Raw genomic sequence first — 14,231 nt, forward strand, 5'->3', positions numbered from 1 at the left:
TTGAGCTTTGCAAGCCTGCGAGAAAATCTCGCAGTACGGATGCCATACGGATTACATATGGAGGATGCCATGCGCAAAATACGCTGACACACCTTGCCTTTGGATGACATACGGATCACTATTTTGGGGACTTTTATACGTATTACGGCCGTAAAAAACGGACTGTAGTGTCTTACGACTAGTGTGACGCCGGCCTAAAAGGGAGAAATACCACCATAGTGTGACCAGACTACATATTACCACCTCATAGTGACTAAATAATACAACATACAAGGAACAAATACCGCCACACCATGACCAGACCAAATATTACCACCAGTTACCGAATACTGCATAAAGGGGAGAAATACCACCACACCATGACCAGACTACATATTACCACCTCATAGTGACTAAATAATACAACATACAAGGAACAAATACCGCCACACCGTGACCAGACCACATAGTGATCAAATTATACAACATGTAGGGATAACACATCCCAATTCTTCGGATCGGTGCGGTTTACAATGGTCCACCCAAACGATCAATACGTTGTCCCCTATCCTGTGGAGCCCATGGATCTGTGTGTTTTAATTAAATAACCCTTTAATGTAAACTGCCATAATTATACATCCCAGTTATGGGGCACAGCTGGTGATTTACAGTTATTGCCCCACTATAATGGGGATAACAGGTATTTGCATCTAGCTGTAGGGTGGGCCCCTAGAGTCCATTCCCCTGTGGCCCCCAGTCTGATGCTGGCCAATGCCCTGCAGGCTGAGCTTTCCCTGAGTGTCCCTCGCTGCCCCGCCCCTCTGACAGGTAAGTGGTGAATGGGTGTTGCTAGGGAGAGACGCTTTCCTTCCAGTGATAGCTGAGCTGTGGGCGGCAGGCGCTGCTGTGACCACTGAGGGGACGCACAGGGATTTGCTATCTGTAGCAGTCACTGAGTCTGTGGGTTTTATAGAATCAAAACTGTGCACGCAGCGCCCCCTGGAGGCTGCAGCTGTGGCTGCAGTGTAAGCTCCTCCCCCGCCAGCCGTGCGCTCCGTATCCGCCCGCAGCCATGACAACGCCACTAACACAGCTCTGGTAACGGTAAGGCGGAGTACGTAATACTTGCTAGATACCAAATGGGAGCAGGCCGGGTCCCAATCCCGGAGCGGGGCCCCCCTCACACTGGCGTCCATTACTGCGCTCTCCCGCCTGAACACTGCTGCCATCACTCATCCCATGCACTCAGCTGTATCACAGACCCCCGCATCGGGCGCGCAGGGCATGCTGGGGCATGTAGTTTGTTAGTTACCGGTGTGGAAGGAGCTAGAGAACAAAGAACTACAAGCCCCACAATCCCGCGCTGCATGCAGGGCTTCTCCATCCTTAGCCCTTGTGTGCATTTATCCCTATTGTAGAGGCTACAGTGGATCAGAGCCCGGACTGTGAGGCCGGAGGCCGCGCCAGCAGGTGAGTGATGACTGTAGCCTTATGGGTACAGGCCTGGTGAGCTCAGCAGTGCAGCTGACAAGTGTCTGTGCTATTTACTTTGTAGCATGGTGGTGTATTAATTCACTGTTCCTCCAGCTCTGGGGCACTACAACTCTCAGCATGCCCTGCCTTTGACTGCTTTTTTCCAGTGCAAAAAAATAATCTAAACATTTTAGTTCACAATTCAGTGCTAGTTACCAGCCACCATCTTGCATCACCACGACAACGGCACCCGCCTATGGCGGATTACAATGGAGACTGGGGGGGGGGGTCACCTTCCAGCCACATCCCCAAAACATGACGGCTGAGACGGGGCAGGTAACCCGGATAATGCCCGGCGGAGCGCCTGCAGTGAGGCCCAACCGGGCGCTAAGATGCAGGTTTCAGTTTTTGCCCCTTGTGCACATGTTGCGTTTTTTTTCGGTGCAGATTTATATCCGCAGCGTGTCAATACTTTTAGCGTTTTTTGCTGCAGATTTGACCCGTAATAATGAGTGAGGAAAAAGCTGCCCCCAAAACTCAAGTAAAAAATGTGGCAAAAGCAATCCTGTCTCCCGCTGCATTTTGTCTGCCGAGAGATACAGAAATTTCTGCAGTAAATACGTAACGTGTGCGCGTATCCGAACTGTGACGGTAATTTTTTACATAGGGAAAATGTAGTTGTGGGCGATCAGTTGTACTTGTGTGTGTGTGTGTGTGTGTGTTGTTGTATTTTTTTTTTTTTCATTATTTCATTTAGTTTGTTTTCTTCCTGTGGATTTCCCCTAGCTGGGGCTGATGTATTGGGGTATGTTCATACGGAGCTTTTTCACTTGGATTTTGGAGCAGATTCTGTGATAGAATTTCTACCCCCCCCTCCCCCCAATAAAATACTTTAACTTCTCTTTGAGTAAACTTCCTATTTGCTTAGATGTGAACGCACGCCTGTAGTAGATTTGGTGTTTTTTTCCATGTGGAAAAAGATAAAACATGTCAACTCCTGTGGCATTTCTGCTTGAATAACGCTCCGAATTTGGCTTCTGAATCAAATGAAGCTGTGTGTAATATCCAGACTGTCACCGTTCAGGCCCGCTCGCTGGTTTTCACATGTCAATGCCTCACACCGGTTAGCATAGCCGAGTGTTAACAATGTGTACACATAAACATATAAAACATTGCCTTAATTTCATCCAGAAAATTCGAACAATTTTTTTTTTTCCTCCCTCATTTGTCATTCATGTACAATCCGTTATTATACAGCAGCAGGTATTAAAGGGGTTGTCCAGGTTTTACACAAAACTCTGCAATCACTCAATTCACTTGTATTAAGTCAGAATGAGGAATAAGCAAACGTCCACGGTCACATGTTCAGTATTTGGTCAGTATTTTACCTCAGCATCTGTAAGCCAAAACCAGGAGTGGTGACGTGTTTCTATTATACTTTTCCACTGATTGTTCCACTCCTGATCTTGGCTTACAGATACTGATTAGTGATGAGTGAGTATACTCATTGCTCGGGTGATCTCCGAGTATTTGTTAGTGTTCGGAGATTTAGTTTTCATCACCTCAGCTGAATGATTTACAGCTACTAGCCAGGCTGAGTACATGTGGGGATTGCCTGGTTGCTAGGGAATCCTCACATGTAGTCAGCCTGGCTAATAGCTGTAAATCATTCAGCTGAGGTGAGGAAAACGAAATCTCCGAACACTAACAAATACTGAGAGATCACCAGAGCAAAGAGTATACTCACTCATCACTAAGGCCGGCATCTAGCGAGTTTTACGGACATATGAGAGGTGCAGAAAATACGGATTGCATACGGTACAATGATTCTCTATGGCCCAGCTCCTATCTGCTGTGTTTTACTGATCCGTATTATACGGTCTTGTACGGCCGTAGAAAATCACAGCATGCTGCGTTTGTCACCGTATTGCGCAAAAAAATCGCCAATAAAAGTCTATGGGGTGAGAAAAATACGGATTCCACACGGACCAGCAGTGTGACTTGCGAGAAATACGCAGCGGTGTTAGTGAAAAGCCGGTAATTCAATTGCCGGCTTTTCATTTCTCCTTCCCAAACCCGACATGATACACGGGAGTGGGAAGAGAGTGGCCACATACAGTAAACCATCTCATATCCCCCTTTTTTTTTTTTTTGCATATTCCACACTACTAATGTTAGTAGTGTGTATGTGCAAAATTTGGGCGCTGTAGCTGCTAAAATAAAGGGTTAAATGGCGGAAAAAATTGGCGTGGGCTCCCGCGCAATTTTCTCCGCCAGAATGGTAAAGCCAGTGACTGACGGCAGATATTAATAGCCAGGAGAGGGTCCATGGTTATTTCCCCCCCCCCCCCCCCCCCGGCTACAAACATCTACCCCCAGCCACCCCAGAAAAGGCACATCTGGAAGATGCGCCTGTTCTGGCACTTGGCCATTCTCTTCCCACTCCCGTGTAGCCTTGGGATATGGGGTAATGAAGGGTTAATGTCACCTTGCTATTGTAAGGTGACATTAAGCCAGATTAATAATGGAGAGGCGTCAATTATGTCACCTATCCATTATTAATCCAATTGTATGAAATGGTTAAAAAAACACACACACATTATTAAAAAGTATTTTAATGAAATAAACACACAGGTTATTTTAATATTTTATTGCTCTCTCAATCCACCTGAAGACCCTCGCTCTGAAAAATAATAAACCAACAATATACATACCTTCAGATGATCTGTCACGTCCCACGAAGTAAATCCATCTGAAGGGGTTAAATCATTTTACAGCCAGGAGCTGTGCTAAAGCACTCGCTCGTGCCTGTAAACCCCGGGTACTGAAAGGAAAGCTGGGTGATCTGTAGTTACCTTGAGTTGCGGTGATGCGCCCTCTGCTGGATGTCCTCATATGAACTCGAGCGTGGGAACTTTTCCAACTAACATTAGTAGTGTGGAATATGCAAAAAAAAAAGGGGATATGAGATGGTTTACTGTATGTAAACCATGTCTCATATCCTGTCGGGTTTGGGAAGGAGAAATGAAAAGCCGGCAATTGAATTACCGGCTTTTCACATATATCGCACTGAATTAAATATAAATACAAATATATATATGTGTGTGTGTGTGTTTTAACGAACATTTGAGCACATAAATCCATTAGATGTCGGTTTTGCAAGCCTGCGAGAAAATATCGCAGTACGGATGCCATACGGATTACATACGGAGGATGACATGCGCAAAATACGCTGACACACCCTGACTACGGATGACATACGGATCACTATTTTGGGGACTTTTCTGCGTATTACGGCCATAAAAAACGGACCGTATTTACATACGCTGAGTGTGAGGCCGGCCTTATACTGATATAAAATACTGACCAAATACTGAACGTGTGGACGTGGCCTATCACATACTAATAGCTCGCTCTACACGTAATGTGAAGATTCACAAGTCTGCAGCCGCATAGTCACTGCAGACTCTCTTCAAAAACCTGGACAACGCTTAATTTGCCAGTCTAAACACAGTTAAAGGAGTTGATCACTACTAGGACAATCCCTTCTCATATCTCTTGTTTGGCCTCGTTAAAATAAAAACTCCACCTCCGGTAATAAAATATACAATAAAATCTCACCTCCGGTGTCGGCACCTGCCGCGTTCCCAGGGCTTACGTGAGGTTGTGACGTCATACGAGCCCTTTCCTCAAACAGCGCTGGCGTCACTGTCTCCACCATTGAACGTATGCAACATCAACAGGAATTGAGGGCTGCGGCTGCTGCTTTCGCTTCCTGAAAGGTGGGTACAGTGACGCCAGCGCTGATTGGCTGCAGGGCTCGTGTGACGTCATCACAACCTCGCTTGACCCCAGGAACGCAGGTGCCGATACTCCAGGAACGGAATCGTCACAGAAGGTGGGTATAGGTGGTTTTTATTTTAACCCCTTCATGACCGGAGGTATTTTCGGTTTTGCGTTTTAATTTTTCGCTCCCCTTCTTCTCAGAGCCATAACTTTTCTTTTTTTATTTTTCCGTCAATATGGCCGTGTGAGGGCTTGTTTCTTGCGGGACGAGTTGTACTTTTGAACGATACCGATGCTTTTTTTACTATGTTCATTAAATGCTAAAAGTGACCTGCCATTATGATTCTCCAGGTCATTTACAAGTTCATAGACACCAAACATGTCTAGGTTCCTTTTTATTTACATAGTGAAAAAAAAAAAAAACTTTGTTTAAAAAAAATAAAAAAATGGCGCAATTTTCCGAGGCCCGTAGTGTCTCCATTTTTCGTGATATCAGGTTAGGTGAGGGCTTATTTCTTGCGCGCCAAGCTGACATTTTTAATGATACCATTTTGGTGCAGATACGTTCTTTTGATCGCTCATTATTGCATTTTAATGCAATGTCGCGGTGGCCAAAAAAGGTAACTGGCGTTTTGACTTTTTTTTTTCTCACTGCGTCATTTAGCGATCAGGTTAATCCTTTTTTTTATTGATAGATCGGGCGATTCTGAATGTGGCAATACCAAATATGTGTATGTTTGATTATTATTATTTTTTTTTTATTGTTTTATTTTGAATGGGACGAAAGGAGGGTGATTTGAATTCCACAGGAAACTAGAAACTGCCATAACCCGATTGACTCAGCTACATAGAGGCGGTAATCAGATGTGTGTGTTTCTGTGAAGCACTTGGGCATTCAAACTGCTCACCACACATCTAGATAAGCTCCTTGGGAGGATCTAGTTTCCAAAATGGGGTCACTTGTGGGGGTTTCTACTGTTTAGGCACATCAAGGGCTCTGCAAACGCAACATTATGCCCGCAGACCATTCCATCAGTCTGCATTCCAAAACATCACTACTTCACTTCCGAGCCCCGACGTGCGCCCAAAAAGTAGTTTTCTCCCACACATGGGGTATCAGTGTACTCAAGACATATTGCACAACAACTTTCATGGTCCAATCTCTCCTGTTACCCTTGTGAAAATTAAAATTTGGGGTCAAAAAGATCATTTTTTTGGAAAAAATAATTTTTTTTAATCTTCACGTCTCTACGTTATAAACTTCTGTGAAGTACCTGGGGGTTCAAAGTGCTCACTACACAACTAGATAAGTTCCTTAAGGGGTCTAGTTTCCAAAATGGTGTCACTTGTGGGTGGTTTCCACTGTTTAGGCACATCAGGGGCTCTCCAAAAGCGACATGGCGTCCGATCTCAATTCCAGCCAATTCTGCATTGAAAATGTCAAACGGCGCTCCTTCTCTTCCAAGCTCTGCCGTGCGCCCAAACAGTGGTTTACCCCCACGTATTCAGGAGAAATTGCACAACAAATTTTGTGGTTCATTTTCTCTTATTAGGCTATGTGCACATGTCCGGAATTGCCGCCGAAATCTCCGTAGCAATTCCGCAACTGTGCAGTGGGTGGTAAAACGCATGCGGAATTGGCATGCGCTTTCCCGCTAAACACTAGCGTTTTACAAGCGTATTTAGCTTGCAAAATGCTAGCATTTTCCAAGCGATCTGTAGCATCGCTTGGAACACTGATTGACAGGTTGGTCACACTTGTCAAACATAGTGTTTGACAAGTGTGACCAACTTTTTACTATTGATGCTGCCTATGCAGCATCAATAGTAAAAAGATCTAATGTTAAAAATAATAAAAAAAAAATAAATCGTGATATTCTCACCTTCCGGCGTCCCCCACAGCGTTACCGCTCCTCGTGATGCTTCCGTTCCCAGTAATGCCTCACGGCAATTACCCCAGATGACTTAGCGGTCTCGCGAGGCCACTACTTCATCACAGGTCATCGCCGCAAAGCATCACTGGGAACGGAAGCATCACGAGGAGCAGGAACGCTGCGAGGGATGCCGGAAGGTGAGAATATCACAATTTATTATTAAATTTTTTTTTTTTTACAATTTTATGGTTCCCAGGGCCTGGATGAGAGTCTCGTCTCCTCCACCCTGGGTACCATCCGCACATGATCCGCTTACATCCCGCATGGTGGGCATAGCCACATGCGGAAAGTAAGCTGATCAATACATTCCTATGTGTGCGGAATCCCCGCGATTCCACACAAAGAATGAACATGCTGCGTTTTTTTCCGGAATGCGAATCCGCCTCGGAAAAAAACGCAACATGTGCACAAAAATTGCGGATTACATTCTAATAATAGGATGCTTAATGAATGCGTTTTTTTCGCGGTTTTATCGCATTTTTACAGCGAAAAACCGTGAAAAATCCTGAATGTGTGTGCACACACGTGAAAATAAAAAAAATTGGTTCTGAAGTAAAATGTTTGTTAAAAAAGTTAAATGTTAATTTTTTCCTTCCACATTGCTTCAGTTCCTGTGAAGCATGTAAAGGGTTAATAAACTTGTTGAATGTGGTTTTGAGCACCAAGAGGGGTGTAGTTTTTAGAATGGTGTCATTTTGGGGTATTTTCTGTCTTGTACACCCCTCAAAGTGACTTTAAATGTGAGATGGTCCCAAAAAAAAAAAAGTTTTGTAAATTTTGTTGTAAAAATGAGAAATCGCTGGTCAACTTTTAACCTTTATAACTTCCTAGCAAAAAAAGTTGTTTCCAAAATTGTGCTGAAAAGTAGACGCGTGGGAATGTTATTTATTAGGCCTCTTTCACACTAGCGTCGTGCACTGCACGTCGCTATGCGTCGTTTTGCAGAAAAAACGCATCCTGCAAAAGTGCTTGCAGGATGCGTTTTTTCTCCATAGACTTTTATTAGCGACGCAGTGCGACGCATTGCCACACGTCGCAACCGTCGTGCGACGGTTGCGTTGTGTTGCGTCAGACCGTCGCCACCAAAAAACGTTGCTTGTAACATTTTTTGGTGCGTCGTCTGCAGCATTTCCGACCGTGCATGCGCGGCCGGAACTCCGCCCCCTCCCCGCACCTCACAATGGGGCAGCGGATGCGTTGGAAAACTGCATCCGCTGCCCCCATTGTGCGGCGCTTTCACAGCTAGCGTCGGTGCGCCGCAACGTCGCATAGCGACGTGCAGTGCACGACGCTAGTGTGAAAGTAGCCTTAACTATTTTGTGTGACATGACTCTGATTTAAGGGCATAAAAATTCAAAGTTTGAGAATTGCAAAATTTGAACAATTTTCACCATATTTCATTTTTTTTCATAAATAAACGCAAATAATATAGAGGAAATTTTACCACTAACATGAAGTACAATATGTCACGAAAAAACATTCTCAGAGTCATCGGGATCCGTTAAACTGTTCCAGAGTTATAACCTCATAAAGTGACAGTAGTCAGAATTGTAAAAATTGGCCTGGTCATTAAGCTTCAAATTGGCCCCGTCACTAAGGAGTTAAAGTCCATCTGCCTGGGGGCATTTGTTCAAGGGGTTGGTCTTCTGAAATGTCTTGATGTCTTTAAGGTTCTGTATGGCAGGCCCGGGTTAGACTTTGCAGTTAAAGCGAACCTGTCACCCCCAAAATCGATGGTGAGGTAAGCTCACCGGCATCAGGGGCTTATCTACAGCATTCTGTAATGCTGTAGATAAGCCGCCGATGTTACCTGAAAGAGGAGAAAAAAAGGTTAGATTATACTCACCCAGGGGTGGTCCCGCTCCGATGGGCGTCTCAGGTCTGCTCCGGCGCCTCCCATCTTCATTCCATGACGTCCTCTTCTGGTCTCCGCGCTGCCTGCTGCTTCGGCGCAGGCGTACTTTGCCCTGTTGAGGGCAGAGCAAAGTACTGCAGTGCGCAGGCGCCGGTAAGGTCAGAGAGGCCCGGCTTCGCACTGCAGTACTTTGCTCTGCCCTCACCAGGGCAGACAAAGTACGCCTGCGCCGAAGGCGCGGAGACGAGAAGAGGACGTCATGGAATGAAGATGGGAGGCACCGGAGCAGACCTGAGATGCCCATTTGACCACGGACCACAGCGGGACCGCCCAGGTGAGTATATTATAACCTCTTTTTCTCCTCTTTCAGGTAACATCGGGGGCTTATCTACAGCATTACAGAATACTGTAGATAAGCCCCTGATGCCGGTGAGCTTACCTCACCATCGATTTTTGGGGTGACAGGTTCCCTTTAAGGAACAAGCAATGACAACCCGGGGGGCTCAGTCCTCACTGCAACGGGAGATGCACATGTTATGTCCGCGATATTGAGGGGTAAAGAAGAGTTTCCCCAGTTGGCTTTGGCGTTATTCGTCAACTTTGGAGTGATTTGTCACTGTTGGCAATTGTTGCAGTCCATAGGTAAATTTGACTCTGATTCCACAGTAGGGCAATTTATTTGTTATTTTCGACTGTCCAGAACAAGAAAATTGCACAACTCAAATTGTACGAAACTGCTTCATAAAACGTTGTGATTTCAGCCCGGTTCTCGTCGGTCGTCAGCTGCAATCTGCAGATCTGTTCCTCGGTATAGGAGAGTGAGAGGTAATGATGTACTTTTACCAGAGGCGTATCTGAGGATTTATAATGATCTTTTCATCATATAATACAGTTTTCCTGTTCCTTTTATTATATCACATCGATCACCTTTCCATTGACATCAGTCACTTAAAGAAGAGAATGAAACCTCCGTATTTTTACCCTTTCATGTTGGACACCTACACATCTTATACAAAGACACGTCATCTAATTGGAGAAGTGTAGGGGGGGAAAAGCACGTTGAAACAAATGTAAGAGGTGCACTTAAAAGGAGGATTTATTAAGTACTTATTCTTGTAAGGACCAAGTGAGCTATTTGCCTCGTGCTTTGTATCTTTTACCTCTTAAGAAAACTCAGCACATCATATAAGGATGATACAGAAAATCGTATTTCGTTTTTTCAGCCTTGTCTCTTTTGTTCAACTGCTTGCCCTTGTGATTCTCATCATTTAGAGTAGCCATGAATAATGCTTCTTCTGGATTTTCAGTGATGTGTTAACACAGACCTACAGGGCCATAGCTACAGTTTCCTTCACCCAGTCCGCTGCCCTATCCTTTTCTTATTGCACAGTTGCTTGTTGGTGCCCCCACCACGTGCCTCGGTTGCCCCTCTCCACAGTTATGCTATTTCCTACTCTGATACTAAGCGGGTCAAAGAAGCCAACTCTAAAGGCTTTTCAGGTTTTGAAAAACTCCATCCACAGCTTGTTTTAAGAAACATTACCCTTTATCTTTCCACCCTGAATCCAGTGCTGCGTCTCCACCACTGCTCCCGGTGTCTGTTATTGTCTGTAGCACTGACGTCACGTCTATAGCACAGAGGTGTCAAACTGCATTCCTCGAGGGCCGCAAACAGGTCATGTTTTCAGGATTTCCTTGTATTGCACAGGTGATAATTTGTTTTTATCAAGTAGTCTGCACTTGTGCCGCTCCTAGCCTTTATCAGTGGAGGCCTGCTGCATCCTGCTAAGTGTGCATTTGTCATCAGACAGGGTTTTGGGAAGGCCATATCTCATTGTATGTATTTTTTCTGAGTTTTTTCTATGTTAGCTGTTTTATTATATTAGTGGTAGGACCCGCAATATTATGAGGACCCTTGACGTTGGGTTGCGGGCTTACTTTATTTTGGCCAAAATATTAAACCAATACCTCATATAGTGTATGTGTTTATCATATGCATGCATTTTTTTTGCACTATATCATATCCTTTTTTGCAGGATGTGGCCAGGTCTCTATGTTGGTTAGGTTTTTCTGGGGCGTCTGTCACTGTGTGCTGCATATTATAGTGCTGGGCAAGCCCGCCTGTTAATACAAGGGGTGTCATTAATAGGTTGCATACCAGACACTGTGCACCACGCTTATCAGTGTGACTGGCGTCCTATGTGAGTTATATCAATGTGCATTTTTTCTACTAGGCAGACAACCCCTGCAATGTTTGGAGGGTGGGGGTGGTTGTTTTTATCAAGTAGTCTGCACTTGTGCCGCTCCTAGCCTTTATCAGTGGAGGCCTGCTGCATCCTGCTAAGTGTGCATTTGTCATCAGACAGGGTTTTGGGAAGGCCGTATCTCATTGTATGTATTTTTTCTGAGTTTTTTCTATGTTAGCTGACAGTTGATAATTTAATCACCTGCACAGAATGATTCCAGCACCTTGTGGAATGCTAAGGAAATCTTGAAAACACTCATGGTTTGCGGCCCTCGAGGAATGCAGTTTGACACCTCTGATTTAGACAGAACCCCTGGCAGAAAATTCCAACTAATGAGGCAGATGGAGGCACTATGGATGCCATCTGGCCTACGATCTGGCGGGGTCCGTCTTTTTAAACATGCCTAAAAGTGCTGTCGGACAGTGTTGTGCACCTCTGAAAAGGACACCACTGAACAGAGACCAGACAAAGTCCAGGGTAACACTGCTGCCTCATTGTAGTGAATGGATCCCTCAGGGGCTTCATCTGAATCATGTCATTCTGAAATTTAGATGGAAACCTTGATGTAAGTGCTCAGAGTAGAGCACAAGATAAATTTGATCCCAAATGTTATGTAAAATGTTCCCAATAAAAGCTTCAACTCCATTCTAAAAAAAAGTCCTCACTCAGGTCCTTCTTCTGTAAATGGAAATTTAGTGAGCTTCCACAAAACTAGTAACAAGGGTCTGGAATATAAAGATGGCTTCTCACCCCCCCCCCCCCCCCCCCTCCCTCAAAGGGAATCCAGCGAATTCTGCACTCCCAAATCCAAATTCCCCCACAATGTGTCAAAACCGCACTTGGCATCCACGTTTGCGATTTCTGCAGCGGTGAAAGCATGCTTAACTTATGGGGTCCTTGTGTCCAGAAGAACGAGCTGGGCACAATGTATGGGCAGTACTCTGGCATATCTGCAATTTTTACTCAGCAACATTCACTGCTGCTTGTTTCTGGCAAAAACCTATTCCTAGAGGGGTGTAATTTCCAAAATGGGCTTACTTGAGGGGGTTTTCGGCTCTACTGACACTTAGGGGCTCTGTGTATGGAGTTTGCATACAATTGTACGATAATTTGTTCACCTAGAGTCCAGTAGCGCTCCGACCGTCCCGAGTCTCGCCTTGTGGCTAACCAGTGCTGTACAGCCACACATGGGGTATTGCTATGTTCAGCTGAAATTGGGTGTCAAATTTTGGTGCCATTTTACTTATTTCCTGTTGTGAAAATGTAAAACCTGGTGTCAAAAATGAAAATTTGTGGCTATAAATTATTTTCCAGGTCACCACCTGACAGCACACTGGAGGACGTCCTTCTTAGCCATGATGGGACAGGAAACACGAGAGGTTAAAAGGACCCTCCCCCTACCACCCTTCAGTGTTTTTCCTGTCCCATTATGGATAGGAACGGCGAGAGGAAGCTACCGTTCTGTGCGGGGGGATGTGGATCGGGGGGGCTTTGCCTCACCCTTCCCTCCATAAGGCGCCCGCTGGCCGACACCCGACCGAGGGTCCCTCTGCCTACCAGTGTAGCGCTGCTCCTGGTATGAGGATCGCTTCCCCCTGCCGGGGGCTCTCGATCCTTCCGTCACGCCCCCTGGTGCATGCGAATCCCAGCGGCGGCCTCTGCTGATGTCGGCGTCTCCATGCGGCCGGCATGGGGATGGAAACCCTCGCTGCACCATCCTCTCTTTCCGGCCGCGCGTCACTTCCGGTTTGCGGCTGAGGGGGGCGGGCGGCGTCTCTGCAGGCGGTAGTGAGCGCGGGAGCGCTGTACAGATGAAAAGAGGAACAGAAGTATAAAGGTATGTGCAGGGGCAGTAAGCGATCTCCAGTGCAGTAACATGGAGGACGCAGCTAGAGCAGAGGGGCAGGAGTCCACAGCGCTAGTAAGTAGAGCAGGGCTCTTTGTTATGGATATCTTAAAAAAAAAAAAAAAAAAAAAAAAAAAGGGCATTATCCTAGAGTTTGTTATTTTCTATAGGCTGCCTCATTACCTGAAAAACCGTTAAAGAAACCTGGCAAAAGCAAGAAGTGCCCTATTTGTGCAGCCAAGCTGAAAGATACCTGGCAGAAACCCCTATGTGAAGCATGCACCTGCAAAATCATAGGAGAGGAGCAGGCTTCTCTTATGTCAAATATGAGAGCCATGATAAGAGAGGAGGTCCAGGCTTCGGTATCAAGTCTGGTACTACCGCAAGCCTCACCTTCAGAGAGACCGAGCAAAAGGCAGAGGGTCGATTACTCTTCAGGAGACTCGTTATCTGCGGTATCGGATATAGAGGAAGAGGAGAGCAGAGACCCTCCAGAGAGAGGGAGGAAATACTTATTCTCCGCAGCAGACACAGGAGAACTGTTGGAAGCTGTACGGCATACTATGCAGATTGAGGATCCACAACCATCTTGTTCGGTTCAAGATGAAATGTTTGGTGGCCTGCGCTCACAAACTGCGATGGTGTTTCCTGTAAATTCCCATATTAGATCCATGATTTTGGATGAATGGGAGGAGGCGGAGAAGAGATTGACTATTCCTAAAGATTTCCGACTCCGCTTGCCGTTTGACCCGGAGGATGTTAAAGAATGGGTCGATGTTCCTAAAATAGACATTCCATTGGCGAAAGTGTCCAAAAGAACCTCAATCCCCTTTGAGGACTCTTCCAACTTAAAAGAGCCCATGGACAGAAAGGCAGATGGACTTTTGAAACGGGCCTGGGAAAGTTCTTCGGCGGTTATCGGAGCTAATATTGCAGCAACATCAGTGGCTCGCTCCATGGACCTGTGGCTAAATGATCTTCAGGATCAATTAATAGCCAAAACTCCTAGAGATACTATCCTGAAATCTCTGCCTCTGTTGAAATTGGCAACCACCTTTTTAGCAGACGCGTCCGCAGAGACTGTTAGATTTGCGGCTAGAGGGCAATCTCTC

The 14,231-nt window shown here is 45.6% G+C and overlaps 1 protein-coding gene across 4 annotated transcripts in view; it reads left to right on the top strand.

Annotated features, from left to right (window-relative positions):
- The first annotated feature begins 836 nt into the window (after positions 1–836).
- Positions 837–14,231, top strand: part of KATNAL1 (katanin catalytic subunit A1 like 1) — a 136,749-nt gene continuing 123,354 nt past the window's right edge. For 2 of the 4 annotated variants that reach the window (XR_013224070.1, XM_077298271.1), the window contains exon 1: positions 877–1,083. The gene's annotated coding sequence lies outside the window, so the exon portion shown is untranslated. The other 2 variants (XM_077298272.1, XM_077298273.1) reach the window with 2 other exon arrangements.

Source organism: Ranitomeya variabilis, chromosome 3 (assembly GCF_051348905.1).
Source record: "Ranitomeya variabilis isolate aRanVar5 chromosome 3, aRanVar5.hap1, whole genome shotgun sequence".
NCBI classification, from domain to species: Eukaryota; Metazoa; Chordata; class Amphibia; order Anura; family Dendrobatidae; genus Ranitomeya; species Ranitomeya variabilis.